At 41.3% G+C, this 22,991-nt stretch overlaps 1 protein-coding gene and 1 long non-coding RNA gene across 2 annotated transcripts in view; one reads left to right on the top strand and one right to left on the bottom strand.

The window, feature by feature from the left end:
- Nucleotides 1-11,549, bottom strand: part of CTNNA2 (catenin alpha 2) — a gene marked incomplete at its 5' end in the record, with an annotated part of 444,577 nt that extends 433,028 nt beyond the window's left edge. The window contains one exon of the mRNA XM_079307292.1: nucleotides 11,464-11,549. The remainder of the gene's footprint in view (nucleotides 1-11,463) is intronic.
- A 234-nt stretch (nucleotides 11,550-11,783) lies between these two features.
- On the top strand, nucleotides 11,784-18,547 carry LOC306802772. The gene is made up of 2 exons (XR_013774468.1): nucleotides 11,784-11,852; nucleotides 17,983-18,547. It is a non-coding gene; the product is annotated as an uncharacterized lncRNA (long non-coding RNA).
- Nucleotides 18,548-22,991: the final 4,444 nt, after the last annotated feature.

The raw sequence follows: 22,991 nt of genomic DNA, 5'->3' as shown, positions 1-22,991 counted from the left end.
GAGCAAAGCTGAACACTGCCAGGTCTCTCTGTCATATTTAGGGAACTCAATCCACCTGTAATGTTTTATTCTACTCACCCAAAGTGACAAAAGAAGCTTCTCACTTCAGAGGAAAAGCAGTCTTTAGATTAAATCAACATCACAAAAAATAGCTCATTAAAATGAAAGATTGAGCAGTATGTATTGTGTATTTGCAGCAGCTCAGAAATCAGGTGCAAAGAAGAGCTGATGTACCAGACATTTACTGCTAATTTTTAATGTTAAAACAGCAAAAAAAAAAAAAAAATCCTGTTCACATAAATCATTTGCTTTATAAAGCATGTAACAGACACAATCAGTGCTCAAGCCTGCTCTGTAAGGTAACACAGAAAAACATTTGAATTTTCCAGAGATAGAAACAATTTATGTATCACTGTAACAGCACACAGGACTGGCTCCAGCTACACTTAAAAGACACAGACACAATCCACAGCCAAAGGCAGAACCAGCTCCAGAAGTGTTGGGTAAGAGCTTTGCAACACTGATGAAAATGCTGTAATTAATTTCAGAGGATCAAGGATTTAATCTTGCATAATCTGAATACCCAAACTAGTCCCTTAGACAAGACAGCCAGAAAACATCTGCAATGCTGGAAGAGGCTCCTGCTAAAATAAATCTTTCTACTCAGTCCTTGTTAAGTGTTCCTCATGTTTTGCACATTTCTTGAAATTGGAGAAACAGATTTCAGATTCCAGGCACTGAATTCACTGCAAAAAGAGGATTAAGTGAAGACCAGAGTTTAGATCAATATGGGTGCTTTTATTTTAATGCTTAAAGGAGGTTGACCTGCTCACACACAGTATTTTGCTTTTTTTTTTGTATTACACACTTTCCTCTTAGTGAAAGGACCTCTAAGTACTTGAAGCTGTTCAAATCCTGCTGTGATGTGCCTGTCCCACAGCAGCTGTGCTTTGCCTGGATTTCCCAAAGCTGAGCTGCAATGACCCAGAGGTGACTTCCATTCCAATTTCTAATTAAAGCTAGGTGGAAATTATCATAACTATGTTTTTTTAAGGAGTGATTTCAAAATTCTCTCTCATGTACATGATATTGCTTTCACCCCAGTGAAAAAAAACTTATAAATGAAAAACAGCAATGAAGGAGAAACATCCAAACCAGCCCAGCCAAGAGGTGAGTGCAAAAAGTCACTCGAAAATTTTGGGAGATACAATCAGTCTGTGCAATTCTCAGCAATAATTTCAAGAACACCTGAAGTGTTCAAACTCCAATGTCTTATTTAATAGAATCACAGAATATCCTGAGCTGGATGTCATTCCCCAGTCTGTCCACACACCCAGGGCTGTCCCATCCCAGGTGCAGGACTTGCCCTTGATAAACCACCCATGGTATTTCACTGGGGAATGTGGTTTTCAGTCCTGCCTTAAAGGATCCTTTTGTTTGACTGTGTAATCAAACATTGATTTCTCTCATCCACCCATGTCCCAATCATTAAACAGCCCATCTCACTCTGTTTCAAGAAATATTTAATTACTGTGCATTATCTCCCAAGGCTTGATCAGGAAAAGCTTTAGACATCTCAAATCCTGCAGCACCTCAAGGGTGGCACAAAGCTTTCTTCTGGATATTGTGGCAGCAGAACAGCCTCACACCACCACTCATGTGTTTATGGTGCAGAGAGAGCAAAATTAAGAGATCCCCATTTTACACCATTATGAAAACTGATTTAAAATAATATTCAAAATATCTATCTCTAGTGTTTCCTCTTTTTATGAAAAACCAGCCAAGAAGCTGTTCTTGGGCTATGTAATTTTTTTTTTTGTTTCTTTTGGCTGACTGTCAACCACCCAGCAAAAATAAACTCATTAAGCTGACAAGAGACCTGAACACACTCATGTTGTCAATGCATCTCAGCATCATTCTCGTGAACCCAAAAGCCATAAAACAATTAAAATAAAGTTAAGCTGACTCCACCCTTAGGATGCAACTAAGTTTGCAAGGATCTGTCAGACCAAAGTCAGTGTCTGGCAGCATTTGAGCTAAAGGGGATGTGCAGCTTCAGCACATGTCAAGCCAAAACATTTCTAAAACTAGCAGCAAAAAAAGAGAGCATGGAGTGTGGAGCCTCCAAAAAAGCATCTCTGCCACAATTAGAGCTCTCAACCTAATTGTGTTTGCAAGCCTACTATTTTTGCATCCAATCCACACTGTTCTCCCTGTGTTCAATCTGTCCAGTTATCCATGATTTTTCCTTTGCTGCCACCACATTTGTAGTTTGCAGAGAGGATCCCCAGCTAAAGGCTCACACAGAGCCTTGTAATCAGTGAGGTTTCTACTTAAAAGCAAAAGGGAAAAAAGTTACCATGGCTACTACAGTCACTCAGCTTTCTCAACTACTTCAAGACATTAATTCTGAAGGCTTTTTGGCTATGTTTGCACAAAATGTATGCTACCATACTACTCTGTCATGTAAATTAGGTTGTGCTGAAGCATTTGAGATCACCTGGGACTATTCAATACCTTTGGCTGCTGTTCCAAGAAGACTCCACAAGAAGCGAGATGATAGTTTCACTGATCACATTAGGAAATTATAATTAAATACATTAAATATAATTAAAAAGAATAATAAAATGTTGCTTCTTACCCAGCCAAATGAAGGTAAATATCTGAACACGGATACCCCAGACATTTTCTAGTTCTTAGGCTGAATTTGTAAACAAAATACAGTTGGTAGCAAATACAGAATTAAGAACAAGACAACCATAAAGTATTTGCAGAAAATGCTCTGGAAATGCACTTAAGTTAATCAGAAGATGAGAAAAGCATACAGAGAATGATAAAATGTGTATAAGATTTGATGCTGGTTTTCATCCAACACTGCATGAACAGAAGACAATTCTGCCCAGGACTTCAGCACCTGAGCACTTTTCTCCACACTCACCTGCATGCCCTGGGCTCAGGCCTGAATGCAAGGATTGGAATTTGAGTATGAAAGGGACAAATCCCAACTTTGCTCAAGGATGAAATTAGTGAGAGCAAATTAACACATCCAGGGATTCAGTTTGCTGCCTCAGCCATGCAGGGAATTCTCCCTAAGCCACACAGGGAAAATTAAACCATAGATAGAAATAGTTCTCTTTCCTTTTTTTCACCTTCCTGTCCTTGCTAGGTATCAGATGTGACCCAGAAATAACACTTAGCAAGGCCAAGAGTCCAAAACACACTGAATGAAATTCAATTTGAATTTCAGAGGGGGCATGGGCCACCCATGCAAGGCAAGTAAGAGCTCTGCAAACTCTGCAGCCAAGCAGGACATTGGTCAGGGAGATTTTATCCTGATCCTCTCCCTACACCACCTCACCCTCCTTCATTCCCAGCCTTCCTGACAATTTCTTGTTCTTGGAAGTATTTCTGTGGAGCATCCAAGCACTGGGAATGCAGATGACAGAGATAATAGAGACATTTAAAATTAGACCAAGCAGCTGTAATTCTGAATTTGCATTTCTGACTTGATTATAGTAAGCACTGAAGACTATCTGCACAAGAACTAGAAAGGAGTTCATTTGCTGCAATAAAAATATATGAATCTTTCTCACTTTGACCCCATTAAGGAGGAAAGGAACTTTTGTGGAAGTTGTTTTTTTGCTATTCCATAACTTCATTTTAAAGAGTCACCTCTGGTTTTTAATTGCAAGAATTAAGTAACAAGCTTTCCTATATTTTATCAATGGAAGAACTATTCTCCTGCTCACCCTGGATTTTTCTCACTTCACAATTTAGTTGTTAACTATTTTATACCTTTCCTTATAAGCCTGTACAGTCTCTTATCTGAACAGTCAACATTTGTAACCATGGGATAACAATTTATGAAGCACTTTGATAAATTCTCTATCAAAACCAAGCTCAGAGGACACAATTTTATGTAAATATCCTATCACAATAAAAAATGTTAGACTCAATCCTGTTCTATTTTGGTAAAAAATGAAATAACCATTTTCATCATAATTTTGCACAGATGCAGAACTAAAAAATAGTATTTGGGTTCTATATTCAAACTTTCTTCATAAATATCATGAAGAATTAACCATGAATCACTTATCACAGCTGGTTATTTTATATCTGGGAGAAAAACCTGCTAATAACATTCAAGAAAGTTAATATTTAATGCCAGAGGACATCACACTTCTTCTCTGTTGATTTATATTCATTCATTTACTTCAAACTATTAATTAACAGAAATCTCCAAATTAATTTAAAAGTTACAGAACAACCTTGAAGAAGAAATTTCACTACCCCAAGAAGGAAACAAAAAAATGTTTTTATAGAAGTAGCAAAGGAGAAAAAAAACCTAATTACATAAAAACATTGCCTGTAAATAATTTTTATGCCTCTTTTTTGAAAGAGTTAATTCCTTTTTCTTAGTGTGGAGCATCTGAAAAGGACACAACTATTGCTACTGACATGATGGCACTACAACAGAACTAAAACCAGTGCTTACCAAAATTTTACTCCTTTTTTAAGTGCTTTACTCCACAGTCTACCTTGAAAATTGCATCTCTAGGAAGAGGTGGTTTTGTCAGCTCTGCACAGGATGGACACAGCTTCTGTATTTAAAACATAGGGAATATTTCCAACTGATCCTTTCCTTACAAGCACAACTGAGAGATTCAGCTGCTCCTGCTGTGCTGAATGGGCTCTAATGGAAAACTGCCATAAAAAGAAATTCAGTGGAATATGGAAGAGTGGGTTTTGTTAGTAAACAACAGCATATTAAAAATTAAGGTTGATTAGTTGTAGAAAAGGGCAAAGTGAATAATCCATTTAGAAGCTTTAAGGAACTTAAAAGCTTAAGCCCCATTTGCAGAAGTCACCTGGGCAACTGGGAGCCTCCCCTGACCAAAACCACTTCCACTTTTTGCATTCAGAATTTGAGTTCCACTTACATGCAATTTGCTTTCCATTTGAATATTCCTGAGTGCATTAAGCATATTGTAACATATGTGCTTGCTGGTTTTTTTAATACAAAGCTTCAAAGAAAAGGACAAGTCCACAGGAGAAAGAAATGTCACATCATAATGACTGGAACATCAGTAATAACAGCAGATTGGAGTATCTACAAAAATATCTTTTAAAGACTCTGAACACAAAAATCCTTTTGTATAGCTACAAAATCTACTGTTTTTCTTACCTCTCAAATGCAATCCCTGTGAGATGTTTTTAATGTTATAGGATTCAGCTTCACCTAACTGAGTAATTCTCATTACTTAAGAAGCCTGAAAACTTGGGCAGTCTCTGCTGCAACGTTGAAAATGTCTCTCCACTGTTCTCTGTACCAGAATACTAATGCAGGGGGTAATGTGGCTGAAAAGCACAGCTAGACAAAAAATATTCCAAAGGAGGGAGGGAAAAAAAAAAAAGCCAGGCTATCAGAAAATGCTGATTCAGCAGAGTTAAAGTGTTTCAAGGAAAGGGAAAGGTGTGCTTTCTCCACACAACCAATGAAAAATTACAGGAAAGCTTCCCTCTTGCCCCTTACAAAGTCAAAATGCTTTGTTTGATGAGAGCAAAAGACATTTGAAACAATGAAATGTGAATGGGGCTTGGGGGAGAAGGGATAATCCTGCTAGGGACTGTTCATTTTGCTGAATTTTAGAATTTGAAAATTCACCTGCTCATTCCATGGCAAAAGAAAAAAATGACTCAAAACACAAGGCAGAAATCCTGCCTTCCAACCAACTGCACTGGTGACTGATGGTCACAGCAGCTGATTTCCTCAGAGCAGCTGATCTTTTGTTGTATAAATGACTTCAGCCTATCCTAGTGTTTGGAAACATTCAGGAACTCCTTTCTGTATCCAAGCTCTGCTTGGAACCAGATATCACTGTTCACTCGTGTGTGATGCTGAGGAAACCATGAGAAAACTGAGATGTGGAGCTCTTATCCAGAAACCTGATACAAAATTCATTTACAGCTGTACAGTGCTGAGCCTGCCCAACCAAAGACTTGATACAACAGTGTTATCACTCTGGGATGTATTTAGATGTATGATGGATTCCTCTAAGACAGAAATAAGCTACAATACAATGACTTAGAATCACAGAATAGAATCATGGAATGGTTTGGGTTGGAAGGGACCTTAAAGACCATTTTGTTCCAACTCTTGCCATGGGCAGGGACATCTTCCACCATCCCAGGGTGTTCCAAGCCCCAATGTCCAGCCTGGTCTTGGACACCTCCAGGGATCCAGGAGCAGCCACAGCTTCTCTGGGCACCCTGAGCCAGGGCCTCACCTCTCTCACAGGGATAAATTTCTCTGGATTTCTAACCTAAATTTCCTCCCTTTCAGTTTGAACCCATCACCCATTGTCCTGTCACTACAGTTCCTGATGAAGAATTTCTCTGGATTTCTTGCAGATACTGGAAGGTGCTGTGAGGTCTCCACACAATCTTCTCTCCAGGCTGAACACACCCAAATTTCTCAACCTATGTCCATGGAGAAGATGCTCCTTAGCAACTCCTTGGCCCTCCTCTAGACTTGCTCCAACAGTTCCACATCCTTCTTACACCAGAACTTATAATATTATTAACTTAGCAAGTCCCAACTAGTTATTAACTTAGTTACCAACCACTTCATTTATACAGGACAAAACCTGATTTCTGGTCTTTGTTGTCACATCTTCAACTTTTTGCTTATAGTAGTCTTTAAAAAAATCCTGTCTTTTTACTTTCCAACACTGCTGGAGGTATTCTGGACTCAGCAGCACTTTGTCAGTCAGGTTCAGGTGGTGTTGACCCAGCTGGAGGAGCTCAGCCATCAGCACTGGAGCTCCAGAGGAAGCAGAGCTCAGCTGCTCCTGCTGCCTTGGAGAGCTGTGCCTCAGCAATGTTCTCAGAGCACTGAATCCTAACAAATGTAGTGTTTATACAAAATCAACAAGTTTATCTCAGTCAGGTGTAGCTTTCACCCTCCTGTGAAATACAACTTTTTGTAACTTTCATCTTCCCATTCTGGTTTTTTTTTTTTTGTATCTCCTTCTTGCATCTTACCTAAAGCAGCTCTAAGGGAACAATTCCTGCAGACCTGAGCCACAAAATCTCCCATCAAGTTATATCCTAAACATGCCACACTAATTCCTAACAGGTTAGTGCTGCTACTCTATTTCTGCACGTTGCCCTTCTCATTTCCACCTGCACATTGTATTATTTATTTGCTTCTTTTTCCCTGTGAGTGAGGCCCAGAGAAGCTGTGGCTGCCCTGGATCCCTGGAAGTGCCCAAGGCCAGCTTGGACATCAGTGTTTGGAGCAGTGGAAGGTGTCCCTGCCCATGGCAGGGGAGTGGGACTGGATGATCTTAAAAGTCTCTTTCAACCTCAACAATTTGTGATTTTATGATTATTTCTGTATAGCTGCCCATCATCTTTCCATGACCATTTGATATTACATCTAAATTCAAAGTATTCCTTTGCTTTTCACACCTATGAACAAACTGTGGAGCAAATGAATAAAGAGTTCAGATTTCTTTAGCCAAGCCTTGGAATATGCTGTAGTAAAAGCAAAGTTTGCTCACCCAAAATGCAATAAAATGTCTGTCACTGTAGACAGAAAAAAAAAAATAAAAATCTCATGCTGGTGTGTTCAGACAGCATGTAATACCTGCAAGGCATTGTCATAACTACTACTATTTGGCCACAAAACAGATTTCAATAAATACTGTGGCTTTAATTCATATGTAACAAGAAGAAAAGTGTTAAGGGATAAAAAATTCATACTTTTTGAAACAGTAGGTGTAAAAAACTAATAGGTGACAATGAAGACATTTCTTGGCAACAGAAAAAAAAAAGCAGGGGGGAATGCAGGAACAAAAGAAATCTCAGCTGTCACACAGGTGTGGTGCTAAACAGGGACTCTGAGCTACACCAATAGTGCAAAAGGGCAAATATAGAAGTTTATGATTTCCTGATACCTCATGAGAATATTAATTATTTTTCTATCCCATTGCAAATGCAATATTAAAACAGTGTTACTTTGCAGTAAGTATTTTTGGAGAAGCACTCTCAGAAGTGTTCAAGGAGTTCTCTGTCCCACCAGCACAGATTTTTAGGAATTCTGAAAATCTTGGGGAAATTCCAGAAGTCTGAATGAACACTTATATTACAACCAACTCTCTAAAAGATGCAGTGAGACAGTGACTGGAGCTATAGGAAGGTTAGAACAATGGCAGTCCTGAACAAAACAATAATTTAATATAAATTATATGGGACTCAACTGATGTCTCAGAGCTCTGCAATAAATAATAGGAAGTAAAATAATGAAAGCTGACTTTCTAAAGTGATTTTGGTTTAATTCCTTGATATGACTGATACTTCCAATTGGCAGAAATATCTGTCTGCATGCATAAACTTCTCTGGCACTTGGTGCAGTGATCTGTGAGAGCTTGACAACAAAACAGAACCAATTAAACTGGTGAAGAACTGGTTAAGTGACATCTCAGAAAGAAAAAAGAACAACTTTTGAGAAGAGCTCATCACAACATAACTCAGATTAACATGGAGTTTCCCAAAGGCAGAGCCACTACCAAAAACACCTTTTCAATTATTTGTTCAGCCTACACCACAAATCATGACATAATTTGCACAAGTATAAATTGATAGAGTGCTACATAACTGAGATAAATCAGTTCCAAAAAGCCATCAGGAGGGTTGGGTATAATCAATCAATGCTAGAAACAAAATGTTATTTAAAAAAAGCCACGTACAAAGTTACAAAGCTGCAATCAGGAAAACACATGCCAGTCGAGGGAATGATGAACTCTTGTGGAAAGAAACAGTCCTGCAAAAGGTTTGCCACAGTGAGAGTACCCAGAGAAAAGGAGATCAAAATGCAGGGCTGCAAATGAAGATTTAATATGTAAATGTGATGCAGAAGCAGGAGAGTAACACCAGAGAGGTAATATTTAAATGCACAAAACACTCTTGAGACAAGGCTCCAGTGTGCTGCATCCAGCTCACGTTTTCATAAAAATGCTGAAAAAGTGGATTTGGAAAAAACAATCCCCAGAAAGTGAGTTGTGAGGGAAATGCATGCAGTGACAAATTTAAAGAATTTCAGTTCACTGGTTTTTCAAGTAGAGAAGAGAGGGAGTACTGGGTTACAGCAGATAAATACTTCCATGGTAAGAAAATACTTTGAGTTCTTTAGCATAGTGGAGAAAGGCACTAACCAGTGACTAGGAGCTGAAGCCAAATCACTTAATAAACAGCAGATTCTCTACCTCTTACCGTCTTGTGATCAAAATTCCAATTTTTCTGGGAAACATGTTTCAGCCAAATGCAAGTTATTGCATTCAAGAGTAACTGGATGAAATCCAACTGACTACAACAGTCAAGGGGTCAGAGCAGGAGATCTAATTGCTTCCTTTGGCTTTCAAGCCTCAGCCTACAAACACTCTTGGTTTTCAATGCTTCAAAGGTGTTTCAGTAGTACCATGCATGCTCAACATTAATATTAAAAGAGCTCTCAGCAAATCTGCATGAATTACAGTTGTATTTCCATGTAAGGGCTCGAGTGACACTGGAGCTTTCCTGTTGAGGCTTCTGTCACCAGCAGTGCCCATTAATGGAATTACAGCTACCTTGTAAATATCACCCAGCTGAGGTGGTATTTCTGTAAACAAGCATTTACACAACCGAGTGCAGAACTTCACCCTTCACATCCGTATTTTTTCTCCTCTAGAAAGAATCCTGTTTAACCTAAGTACCAAAAGGATGGTACAAAGCATTGTATCAAGCACAGGCACTACAGGTAAAAAAGGAAAATCAGCAGCAATGTAATAGCCACAAAGCCAGGAAAATATGGTGTTTACACCAGCAGCATCTTGGAGCCTGCCCCTGTTTATGCTCCTCATCTACCTGGCTGTCCAAAACACACACAGCACTCACAGTCTGGACAAGTCCAACATTTTTCAGGAGTACACAGCAAGGCAATGTGTAACATACATATGAAATATCCAGGCTCGTAGAGTTGTGCTGTAGCATCGGCTGCTGTGGTATCTCTGGATTTCTAAAATAAAAGAGGGTTGAAACATTTCTATCCTGGTGAAGAATGAACTAACTTCAAATTCAGCAAACGAAAGTTTGAAAAGGCTGGAATTGTCCAAAGCACTCTTGCAATGGAATAAATGCTCCACGGGAGAGAGACACAACCAAGTGACAGAGAGAACCCAGGCATCACAGGCAGCCAGCGAGACACCAGGGAGGGCATTCCCGAGGAAGCTCCTGCCACCTCAGGCAACACCCCGCTGTAAATTGCTGTAAAAGTTTCTTTCCCAAATCCCGATGTCCCGCCGAGCATCCCCAGCTCCCAGATGGGCACGGCAGCCAGGCGAGTCTGGCAGCTCCCCAGCAGCACCAACACCGCCCAGCAAAACTTCTTCCACTGCCAGGAGCCCCCCAAGGAAACACTCTGGCTGCCGTCGCCTTCCAGCCAGCATCCCCCCGGCTCCACGCAAAGACAAAGCCACGCTTTAAACTTTCGCTCCTCGCCAGCGGAGCGGCTCCTGCGCTGGCAGCCGGCAGCTGAGGGCCGGGCGCTGGCTGCGATGGCAGCGGGGCTCGGGGAGCTCTCGGCCCCGGGGCTCGGGGAGCTCTCGGCCCCGGGGCTCGGAGGCCGGAGGGAAGGGCGGAGGAGGCGCCCGCAGCCCCCGCGCAGCCCGGCCCCGCGCCCCGAGCCCTGCCCGCCGCTCCCGGCGCGCACAGCCGGAGCGCAGCGCTGCAAAGCACAGGGACGCACGGGGGCATGGGCAGCAGGGAGGAAGGAGCCTCTGACGCCTGAAGAGAGAATGATTTCAAACAATAACACCCCCCCACCCCAACAAAAAAAAATACTTAAGATAATACGGGGCGAGGTTTCACCTCGAAGTGATGGCGGGTAAATAGATGAATAAGTGAAACAGCACACCTTTGACCCTCTCCTTTCTTCCCTAAATAAAATCCCCCTTTTCCCATAATATACACACCACAAAATGACTATTAATTCAAATCCATTCTTTACAGGAGGGGGGATTATCTCTGTGACTGACTCTGTCTCTTTCCCTCTCCCGGTCTTTCACTGCGCGAGAATTGAAATTGCATTTTAAAAAATGAAAATTAAAAAAAAAAAAAAAGAAATTTAAAAAAGGAAAAGCGAGGGGGGGCAGGGAGGGGGGAATGCAAGATTATTATATCTGGAGGGTGCGAAATGTGGGCACGGGGAGAGGGAGCCTGGGGGATGGGGAGGAGTGGAGAAAGGTGGCTAAGGAGAGAAGAAAGGAAAGGAGGACCAGGAAGCGCAGGGAAGGATGAGAGGAAGGCGAGATAAGGGGGAAGGAGGATAAGGAAGGAAGGATGAAAGGAAGGAGGTCGGGAGGAAGGATGAAAAGGGAGGAAGGGATGAGGGGAAGAAAGGAGGATGCTTTGCCCTGGCCTCACCTCAGCTCGGTGGGTGGGGGTGGGAGAATCTCTCGCCGCCGCCGCCGCCTCCTCCTCCGCCGCCTCCTCCTCCTCCCCAGCAGCGCCGGTCACTGACGGGCCGGGTGTGCGGCGCGGCTCCCTCGCCCGGTCCCCGCCTCCCCGCTCGCCTCGCTCCCTCCTCCCGCCGCCGGCCCGAGCCGCGCTCGCTCGGCTCTGAGCGGAGCCGGGCGCTGCCGCCGCGGCCGCCCCGCCACAGCACGGGGGGAGGAGGCGGCAGCGCGCCTGCGCCGCCGGGCGCTGCCGACGAGGGAGGGAGGGATGGAGGGATGGAGGGACGGAGGGATGGAGCCGCCGCGGTCCCGGCTCCGGGGCCGGCCGTGAGTACGGAGCGGGCTCGGCCGCGGCAGGTGGGGGGCTGAGAGCGGGCCACGGGCGCGGCGGGAGCGGGGGCGCGGCGGCGGCGAGGGGCGGAGGGCAGCACGGGAGTGATGGAGAGAGGCTGTTTACGAGAGAGGGTTGTGACAGCGCGAGGGGAATGGGCTCGCATTGAAGGAAAGTGCGTTTGGATTCGATTATAGGAGGAAATTCCTCCGTATGATGGCGGTGAGGCCCTGGCACAGGCTGCCCAGGGAAGCTGTGTTGCCTCATCCCAGGGCCGGGTTGGACGGGCTTGGAGCGACCTGGGGTAGTGGGAGGCGTCGCTGCCCAGGGACCAGGTGGGTTTCGGGGTGCCCTTGCAGGCCGAACATTCGCGATTCTCTGCGGGCAGTGGGGCTCTCCGGGCACAGCCGGGGGCCAGGGACAGCGCTGGGAGCGGTGGCCGCAGGGCTGGAGCCGGAGCCTGAGGCGATCTCAGGGTGCGTTTGTGGCGCTCCCTGCGCCGCCCCCGGCGCCTCGCAGGGTGGCCGTGGATGGCACCGGTGTGTTACGGATGTATTGCAAGAACCTCAGTTCTCCTGTTCTCTTAAACTACAAAAACTCTGTGTGTATGTCTGTCTTCCTGACAGCCCTACCTGGCAGGTGCTGTGCCAGGTGGGGTCGGGCCCCGCTCGCAGGGAGTCAGAGACAGAATGACAGGTCACAGCTGTGCCAGAGGAGGTTTGGGTTGGACATCAGGAGGGATTTCTCCACAGAAAAGGTGATTAGAGATTGGGATGGGCTGTCCAGGGAGGTGTGGAGTCACCATCCCTGGAGGTGTTTAAGGAAGGGCTAGACCAGCCCCTCGGTCGTGTTGGGTCTTAGGTTGGACTTGATAATCTCAGAGGTCTTTTCCAACCTCATTGATCCTGTGATTTCCTCATTCTGTGCACCAAATACCAATGTTCCCTCCTTACACTGTCATTTCTCCCGTATTTCAACTGTATTGCTCATCTTACCAACATGTTAATTTTTTTTTACTGCCTGGCAGCACCTTCTGCTGTCTCTTTTGGACATCCTGCTCCAAAACCTCTGATCCTGAAGCCTCGAGAGCCCCAGTGGAGGATCCCTGTGGAGCGTGGGTGTCGCCAAGGGATTTTGCCATTCCCATGCAGTGCGAATCCCACCGACAGTGCTGTTGTTCCAGGCATCCTTTGCACATCTTGTGGCATCCATCTGCTTCCCTGGCTTCTACATAAACTCACAGGCAACAAGGAGGGGAGGGGGAGCAGTCCTCCCACACTTTTACCTTTGCTTGACAGTTTTAGGTTTGCAGGGATCTTGCCAAAAACAATTTCCCCGCCTCAGCCTATATGGGAATGATGTTAGTGGTACAGGTGCCTTTTAGGCCTGAAGTAAAGGGAGCAGTTTTGTCTTTTTCTTCTCTCTTTCAATATAAAAATATAGTCAGGATCTATATTCATGCTTACAGTGAATAAGTGAAGAGCAGAGCTGCATAGGAAGCTTCTCTCAGAGATTGAAGCTGGGGAAAAAAAGAATCTTAGGCAAGAACTCGTTTAAATATGAATTTAAATGTGACCAGATGCTTCATGGCACAAAGTTGGTGCAGCCATGTAGCTGGAAGTAGTGACAGTCAGTAGTGTACAGAAATACTTTGAATTATTTTAGCCTCACAGTGTCAGGTATGAACAGAGACCATGCTAGTCTGATCTCCCCTTAATGATGAGATACAAATTCTTGGTGCATCAGCCCATAACACAAGGCAAGCTGGGGATTTAGTTTGTGTCTTTAATAGGCTCCCAGGTGGCACCAAATTTCTTTTCTAGGTACTGTTATTGTCCTTCCCACCCTGATAAATGGAGCCAAGTGATATTAGGAAACTGTCACCTACAGACCTTCTGTTTCTTGCCCTTATTTTTGCCATCCAATGCTTTGGATAGCTGTTTTTTCTAGGTAGGGGCAGTGCTTTCCTTTGGAACTGGCTGTGAATAATCACAACTGGTGATGTGAATATTAATGGCAACAAGGAATGCTCCCAAACAGAACATGGTAAATTACCTACTGCTTTATCACCATGCCTTACTTTGCTAATTGAATGTCAGCTAAATGTTCCTCCAGGCATCTGACTGAAATGAGCATGAGCTATAGTGTATGTGTAAGACCACAAATAATAAATAAGCATGATTATGAAAAATGGTATTTCTCCCCTTCACCAGTAGCATGACTTCAAACACATCTCTTGTAAATTTGAACCTAAGGACTCCTTCAGCTGTTTTTTTATGTTTTTATTTAAAGTGTGTTAATTTCATAAATAAATGAGATTACTTACCTAGTCCAGATCACTTTTGTCTGAGACAGAAGTTATGGATTGCTGGACTGTTGCAAAGAGATCTCCCAGAATGCCATGAAGAAATCTGAACATCTGGAAGAGCTGTATGAACTTATTTTTCATGGTTCTGAAAGAGACTCTGTCATTTCTTTCTTTCCTTTAGGTTATTAACTGATTTTTGAAATCACCCTTATCTTTATCACTGTCTCAAAGAAAAGGAAGAAAACTGAATTTGTTACCACTGTTTACTAAAAACTGAGATAAGCTGCTAAGCTTATCAGTGAGTGAATGTAGCTCACATCAGCCAAGGGAGGCCAAGTGACAGCTCCAAAAAAATGCTTTTTACTCCATGAGATCTCCCACTGCAAACATCCAGCTATGGAGAGAAAAGAAACATCACCAAACCATTGGAAATACTGGGCACTTGGATTAGCAAGATGGACAAAAGGACATGATGTAGTGTAGTGCAAGTAATTTCCTTCTGCATGCCATTAAAATACAGCAAGTACAGATTTTCTCCATAAAATTACATGTGACATGTTCTCTGACAAAGTTACTTTGATAATGGGGATAAAATCTAAAACTTTTATCCTTGCCAGCATACCATAAGAACTTACATTGAAAAAAGATCTGAAATTAAACTAGGCATGTTTATAAATATCATCACAATATCTCTTTTCCCCCCACATTTGGCTTAACTGGCCATTCAGCTTTTGCTGTAATATCTGTCACATAATTTATCTCTTTTTTCCCCTCTGTTTTCTTGTATTTTCCTTGCATCTAAGTACTGTACAATACCAGCTTCTTCAGTTAGGCTTAATATTTGACATGTTTTCAGTCTTAAAATAGCTTAGTCTGCTTCTTGGAGTAATACAAACTGTGTTTTTATCTCTACATCTTGCTCTTGTGAGAATATCACAGCAGGAATTACCTCCCTTTCCCCAGCATAAAGTCTCAGCATTGTGTCTGTGTACACACAAGAAAACCTTTCACACCTTTTACTCATCTTTTCTGTTGTAGAACTGTCTTCTACACCAAGAGAGATTATTGCTGAAAACCAGTTTGATTGTTTGCTTCAAGAACATGAACTTTTTTGAGCTCTTACATCTTCTGTTATTATCTCAATACCTCTGTGTCTAAATGGACTTTCTTCCCCCCTAATCCTGAATGCCTGTTCCTATTTGTACAGCATTTGTGATTTAGTGAAAAAAGATAATTTTAGAGAACAGGAAAGACTAGTAGGGGTTTTTAAGGAAAATAATAATTTGACTAATATCTAAGTGAGAGAAACTGAGGAGGATCTAGCTGCAGGTGGAACTTGGAATACTTTAAGCTTCTTTTAGGCCCAGTGATCTTTAAAGACCAACCAGCTTGTTGCTTTAATGTAGATATTTGGCTGCCTGTGCTGAAGGGAGGTTGTCAGCAGCTCTCAAAAGATCTTTCAGTGCCTTGTATAATAAGACATTTCCTTTTGGACTTGACTGAGTGCACATAAATATCCAGGGATTGACTAACATCACTCCCTGTCCCTGAACACATTTGGGTATCTGTATTTTGATTTGGGTATGTCATTTTTGACACATTTACTTGAGTGCTGTATTGCACAAGTAAATGTGTCAAAAATATTTCCTGCTTCTCCTATGCAGTGAGACACTTCTGTGCTGGGTATTCCACGAGCAGCACAGTGAAGCCTCCCCATCCTGCAGGATATTTGAATTGGATATTGGATGGAGAGTCACTTGCAAGGTGGACACAGAGGCCCCTGGCTGCCCTGCCCTCTGCTTCCCCTTTCTCTGGCTGCCAGGAACCTGCCAGGAAGAGCATCCAGGGACTCACCTTGCCTCAGACCCCTGAAGCCACTTGCAGGCAAGCAGCAGATGTAGTTTGTTTGGAAAAAAAAATCCACAGGGGGTCTGTCTATCCTCCTTTTAATGCCAGAGAGGATGGGGCATGTACATTCACTGCTTTCAGAAAGACAAATTTAAAAATTCAAAAAAACCACAAAAAATACACCTGCTCTTTGCTGTTGTACTTAAATCAATACCCAGCATAGCAGGCTGTTAAAAGGCCTTTTCCTTAAATAGTTTCTTCTCAAAGCCATAGGAACAGGTTTTCAATTTTGTTAAAATTTTCCTCTGAACTTCAGTTGATGCCACCAAATGTCAAGGCAGGGGGTTGAGTGTTTGTGGGGATCATCTCAGCCTTTCATTGCAAGCAGGGCACTTTGCAGTGGATTCATTAGGTCTGTATTTTGAAGGGAGATAAAGAAGGTTTACAAATTTTGCATGTATTCAGGGAATGTGATACAAATTTTGGAATATTCCGTTCAAATACCATAACTTCTTTTTCTCACTTTTATAAAATGTGTTTCTGTCTCAAAGACTGAGACTCAGGAAATGTATCTTCTCCACTCTTCTTGAATAACTGACTTGATTTCTTTGAAGCTGCCTCAGTTTCTCCACCTCAAACCTTTCTTAACTGTACATATATCAGAAAAAAATCATTTTCTGTCTCTCCTCAGATCTCTTCTTGCCTTACAAACCTCTTGTTCAGACAAGCAGCTCTTAGGCAGAGAGTGCTGCTTCCCGTGTTGACCGCCACCTTCGAGCTGTTTGTCTCCCATCTGTTGTTTGTAAACACTTCATGCCTTGTGCTGCTGATGTTGTTAGCTCCTTGGAAAACAAGTTCTATTTTCTTATGTTTGCACACTGCATCAAAACAACAGGAAATCTGTCCATGACTGGGAAGCCCACGCAACGCCAGAATAGTTTGGGTTTTTTTTTCTTGCTGGGGATCTCAATTAAGGAAACTTGTCAGAGGTAAACAATGATGCAAGCTGTAATTCAGCATGGTTCAGCTGTGCACAGAATTTGTTTTCAGGGAGCTTGTCCAGAGGGCAGAGCAAGGAGAGGGAGACACCAGGGGAGGAGGGAAGTGAGCTGAGTGGGTGAGAAAAGGGACAGGAGGTGGCAGAGGAACAAGGCAGAAGGTGCAGATTAAGAACTGCAGGATATATTCAGGATATATTTTTGGCTCATGCCTTTGCAGAGCTGGTTAAAAGTTGTCTTCTGGAGCTTCTCTGTCCCTAGAATCCCTTTCTTTTCCCAGCCAAAGGAGAAGGATAGGGAAGAAGGAAGAATAGGAAGAATAGGGAGAAGGATTAATATGCAGATCTTAATAACTGGCACAAAAGAAGATTGACTTAAGAATTGTCAGTCTGAGGAGCAGAAGGGTTTCTGTGCTGCCATGGCTGCACATCCAGTTCAGGAATATTCTGCTCTGGAAGGAAAGAGCCAATGGATTTGCTTCACTTCACTTGATTGTCCTCAACCCTTCTGCTTTTTCCATTATTGTCCAGTACTTGCTCCTCACAGTGAAAATTGTTGGATTCCTCAGTACCCCAGTGCTGTTCTTCAGTGTCAGGAGTATTGGGCTAAATTGTGATCCTTTCTCAGGCCTTATTATACAAACTCCCTTTGCTTTTATGAGATTTATAGAGGACAGGCTTTATTTATATCTGATATAATGTTGCATGTTGGTAGTCTAAGGGTAACTAGGTATAGAACAAGAAACTTGGGTTTAGAAACTTTTCTTCTTATTTATAGTTTCTGTTTTGCTCTGCATTAAAGATTCTCTGTTCTTAATCAAGGGTTAAAGCAGATGGTTGTGATATATTGTTTCCTAATTAGAAGAAATGCAATTAAATGTATTTTCTGTCTTTTGAGCACAAAGCAGTGATGAAGATTTGTTTACTTACAATAATGTTTACAGGAATTATTTCCCACACCTTAATGTAAACTTTCTAATTCCTTTTTTTTTTCTCTTGACAGAATCCCAAGACAATGCATCTTTCCAGTAACTCCTGTAAAAATGCACAAGAGACTTTAAGCTAAAACATGGCCTGAAGAAAGTTAATGAAGTTGTTAATAGTCTGTGTCAGAAATGAGAAGACTGTGGATGCTTCTGGTTTTTTCTTCCTTCAGGCCTTGATGAGTCATGAAAATTATAGAAAGCTAATTTCTCTAATGGAGCAGGTTCTGTAAGTAAAAAAGGAGGGGAAAATCAAGAGAAAACTAAAATACAGACATCTGATGACAAGAGCTACTAGTGGTGGTGGCCAGTGTGTTGTAAGCTGGAATTGTCTTGAATCTTAATGGATGTTTTGACCTAATTTACTGAGTCTTCCTTGTTAATTAACTTTTTCAGAGAGGTCAAACCCTTTTTTCTGCTGAAGCTCATGTACTTCAACTAAGAAATCTTTTCTCATCTACAGAATAATGCAACATAAAATTCAAGGTTTTTTTATTCTGACAATATTAATGGATCATGAGCAATAAGCCTGGAGTATTTCACACCCCTTTGCCCAGTCCTCATTAAATAATTCCTTTTTGTGTTTGTGTGTGTGTGAATGATCCCAGGGTTATGCAGTTATCCAGCAGCAGGCTCATCCTCTGGAGCCTGGAGATGGATGCAGTTTCACACAGAAATAAAATGACATTCCAAAAACCCCCATGGAGCTGATCATTGTGAGAGAAGTGGGAGAAGAATGCTCCTTGTAAAACAAGGGAGCCACATTTAGATAAAAACCTTGATTTCAGTATCAGAAATGCTGTGAATGTTTCAGTTGAATAAAGCAGCTTTATTGCTTCTGAAAATGCTTGCACCTCCTGATCAGTCAGGTCAAGTGTTACCTAAGGTCTCACAGGCCTTACATAAAGCACACCTCAAATGGGAATGGCACTGCAGGAATATTGACATCTTAAATCATTCTTCCTTTTTCAATAACAGCTCAATGAACTGTCCCTTAAAAAAAAAAATTCAAACCCAAAAAATAAATAAAAAAACCAAACAAAACAAACCTCCTCCCCCAAAAAAAAACTAAATAAAAAAAACCAGAAAATGCTTTTTCATTGAATTGGTGAAGCTGCTCAGAAATATTGAAGGGACACATAGCAAACTAGAGTGGTCACAGGACTTGAAATAATATGTTGGGGGTGAGGGAGAACTACCTAATTGGGGAATTTCTCTAACAGGAAACTTGGATCCATTCCACTCCATGATTTCTTCATGCAAACAACATAAAATATTGTATAAAACCTGAGTGATTTCTATAACAGAATTTTGGCAATTTAAAGCAAAGCATGTTGCTATGACAGTTCCTACAAATCATTTAGCTTTGTTTTGTATTATAAATATGTCAAAATGAAGCCATTTCTGTCCAAACAAAAATTTTCCAGTCTTTTAAAAAATATTTCTTATTTGATAAAGTCAAGATGAAGCCTTATTTCAAATGCTGTAACTTAGATCTGCATAACCATAAACCCACAAGGACATAGCTTTAGTCTTATAAATAAGTAATGTCATTAGATACAGTATTCTTAGTTTAATTGACTTCATTTTCTACTCTGTATAACAATGATTGAAAAATAAAAGACATTTAACATTGGTGAAACCTTTTCTGGTGGTTTCTGAACTGGAAATCAATGTGCACAAGCCAATGCCAGAAAATGTCATCAGTTTTGGGGTTTTTTCAGTAGTAAAATGCTAAGTGAAATTTGAGTAGAGGGAATTACATCTAGTCCTTTGTAAATAAGAATCAGGTGAAATCTCAAAGGCAAAGACATAAAAATAGCACAGATTTATCATGCAGACATCATGGATGAAACCCCACATAAGGAACTCATTTCATTTTCTGCAGGTGAACCACTGTAAGTAAAAAAAGTGTATTTTTATGGGGGATATTTACCAAGTTGGCAGCTGAGTCTTTTCCTTCAGAGGTATTGAAAGGACTGGGTATTTTCAGATTTAGGACTTTTTACATCAGAAGAAAAGATGTTTAAGTTGGAGAAGGAGTTGTCAAAGATAGAATTTATTTATGTGAGGTAATAAAGTTGCTGAATTACAGTTAAAGCAATTTCTTCAATTCATGTATATTCCTCCCTTAAATTAACCCATGAATTAATCCAAATTAACACAAACATGGATTTAATCACAGATTGTCAGCTGATGGTATCTCCTCAGAGGAGCTGACATCTGTTTTACTTTGTGCTGTGGTCTCTGAAAAAGTGATTCAAGAACTACAACATGGCAGAAATAAATGCTTGAATTTTGTCAGGAAACTAGAAATCATTTGATTAGTGGCAGTTTATTTTCTGGTGATGTGAAGTGGCTGAGAAAGAAGGAAAAGGGAATATCCCAAAGCCAGAAACAAGCAGAGACCACACTGAAATAAAAGCAACAGAGGGTGGAATATTCTGAAAAAGCATCTGGAAAAGAGCTGATTTAAGATCAAGGAGATGAAGAACTGCAGGAGCCAGTGGTACCCACATTTTTTCAGCACATGGTGAAAAGCTTTATGCTCAAAGAAATAGAACACAGACTTTTCTCTTGGTCTGTTCTACCCCAAGCCATGGAGCTGTCTCAGAGACATAAAGCAGTTGGGAATGGAAGGGAAAGGTGGTCAATAGAACTTTGATGAGATGTTACAGAACCCTGTGAAAAGTGATTCTAATCATAAAATTGAAGAAAAACTGGTTTGTTGGGTTTATATATCCAAGCTCTAGGTAACTTCACTCTTTCTTCCTCCCCACACTCTGGCATTAATACAGTTTTTGCAATTGACTCAAAGGACCAAGATACACATATTTTATACTTTTAATGCTTCAATGCTTTTTTCCCTTTAGCAGGTTATAAGTGCATATGGGTTTGGGAGAATTTGGAGTAATAGGGAGTCAAATGGAAAGTGCTCCTGGGAAATTGATTATTTATATAAAACTGATGAGAAAACAAGAGTTTTATGGGAGGGCCCTGACTCTCTTAAAGGATATTTGGCTCAAGAACAGGGTACTTGCTGGAGCACACATTTAGGTGTGTCTGTTATTGCACTGCTTTATCCTGGGAGTGGAAAAACAATCTATCAGGTGCTTTTTATTAGATTTTTTTTTATTTTTTTATTCTAAGTGTCAGCATGTGTTGGGTTATATAGAGACTGATTGTGTGGACTTGTTTATCCAGAGATTTCTGCTGTCACTGAGCCATCAGACCATCAGCTGGGTTCAGACATGGAAAATACTTGTAAAACTGGGAGTCAGCTTGTGTAACACAACTCCTGTTTCAAGAACAGGTGTAAATTTATTGTAAAAAAATTGTACCAGGAAAAGAGACATGAGTGCTAAGAATATCTGTACAATATAAGAACATCTGTAATTGCTACACTAGGTGTGATCACATTTGATGGAGCAGAGTCATAGAAATCATAAGAGCAAGTGACAAAACAAAGATGTTCCAGAAGATGTAGAAAGAATCAACAAAAAAATCAAAATATACCATTCAGTGTCTGATTTTCTGAAGGTGAGTGGCCAATACAGGCCATCCCATAAGGTGCTCAACTCTGTTATACTGATAATATCTCAACTTACCCAACAGTAAAACATTGTCAGAGTAGTTCAAACCTGTGCTTTATTTGACACTGTAAATGCTTTTAAAAATCATACTAATGATTTAGGAAAAAAGACATGCAAATAAGCAGAAAAAAAGAGCATTATCTGAAGTGAGAGTGGGTGTGGTACCTTGACCCATTTAGAATATTAAGAAATGCTGCATTAAAGTATTGAAAATATATTTTCATTATGTATTGAGTGGCCAAAAAAAATCTTAAGAACCTTTTAAGGTAATGTATAATAACATCTCTTCTCCAAAAGTGGGTCAAGGCTTACGTAGTCTGCATTTCCAACGTGAGTCCCTCTTAAAAGGAAAATCCCAATGGTACAGAAGGAGCCAACACAGCAAAAGAGTCCAAATGCTCTATTTTGTGATATCCTTTGGCCTTGGTCTGCCTAGACCCAGAGCAACAGCCACAGGATGTGCTCTAATAAATGTTAGTGGCAAATTATCTTGAAATATTTGTCTTCAGTGCTGCAGAAGTGCAAAGACAGTGATGATAATGATGCTGTGTACTGGCTCCTTGTTTTGCCTCCTGATAAAAACTCTGTTTCCCATTAAAACAGCAAGAGGGGAGGGGAGGGAGGCTCCAGGTTACTGCTCACAACACAGAGTGGTGTAAGAATAAAGGAATAACATGCTCTGAGTGAGATACAACAAAGCACCTAATGGGATTAGCAGGGGTGAAAGGGAAGGAGTGAGCAAAAGTTGTTGCACCTGTTCAGTTAAGACCTTAATTCTTGTGCCTGTTATGAGTTTCAGGGAATTATAAAGCTGTAAATTACAAGGTAATTTGATGAGTTACAGCTGCATGGACATCAGATGCAGGTTGAAACTGTAAAATTAAGATATTGAGCAAATAATTTAAATAATACCGTTGTGCATCTCACATCTCCCTCATTTTTTTTTGCAATGGTATTTCCAAACACAAAGTTTCAGGAGTGCTTTCTTAGTAGGCAAACACTCAGGTATTCCAAGACATTCTATTACTTTAAATCTCTTTTTTTTTTTCTCTCTCTCTCTAAGGTGACAGTGGTTATCTCTTGAAAAATTGCCTAATCTCTTCCATGTTTTATCTCCAGATTCTCTCTGAAAACTGTATCATTAGAAATTGTAATGAAACTCAAAAAGTGACCAGAATAGTAATTGGCAGAAGACTTGACATCTACAAAACGGGACTTGGATTCTTAGATAAATGTGGTGGAACAGAGCTGGACTGCCCTTCATGTAAGTTCAGAGCAGCCCTGGTAGGTGTGGGGTTATGTAATACACCCATTAAAAGTGCCTCATCTGGGAAGACCAAGGGGAAACATTTTAATGAGTCAATCTAAATTGCTGAAGTAAATGACCATAATGATAGAGACTTGGAAAACTGTGTGTGCTTAGATGTGGGACTGCA

Source organism: Erithacus rubecula (genome assembly GCF_903797595.1).
Source record: "Erithacus rubecula genome assembly, chromosome: 5".
NCBI lineage: Eukaryota > Metazoa > Chordata > Aves > Passeriformes > Muscicapidae > Erithacus > Erithacus rubecula.
The sequence above is the reverse complement of the archived record's forward strand: the minus strand, read 5'-3'. Positions and strand labels throughout refer to the sequence as shown.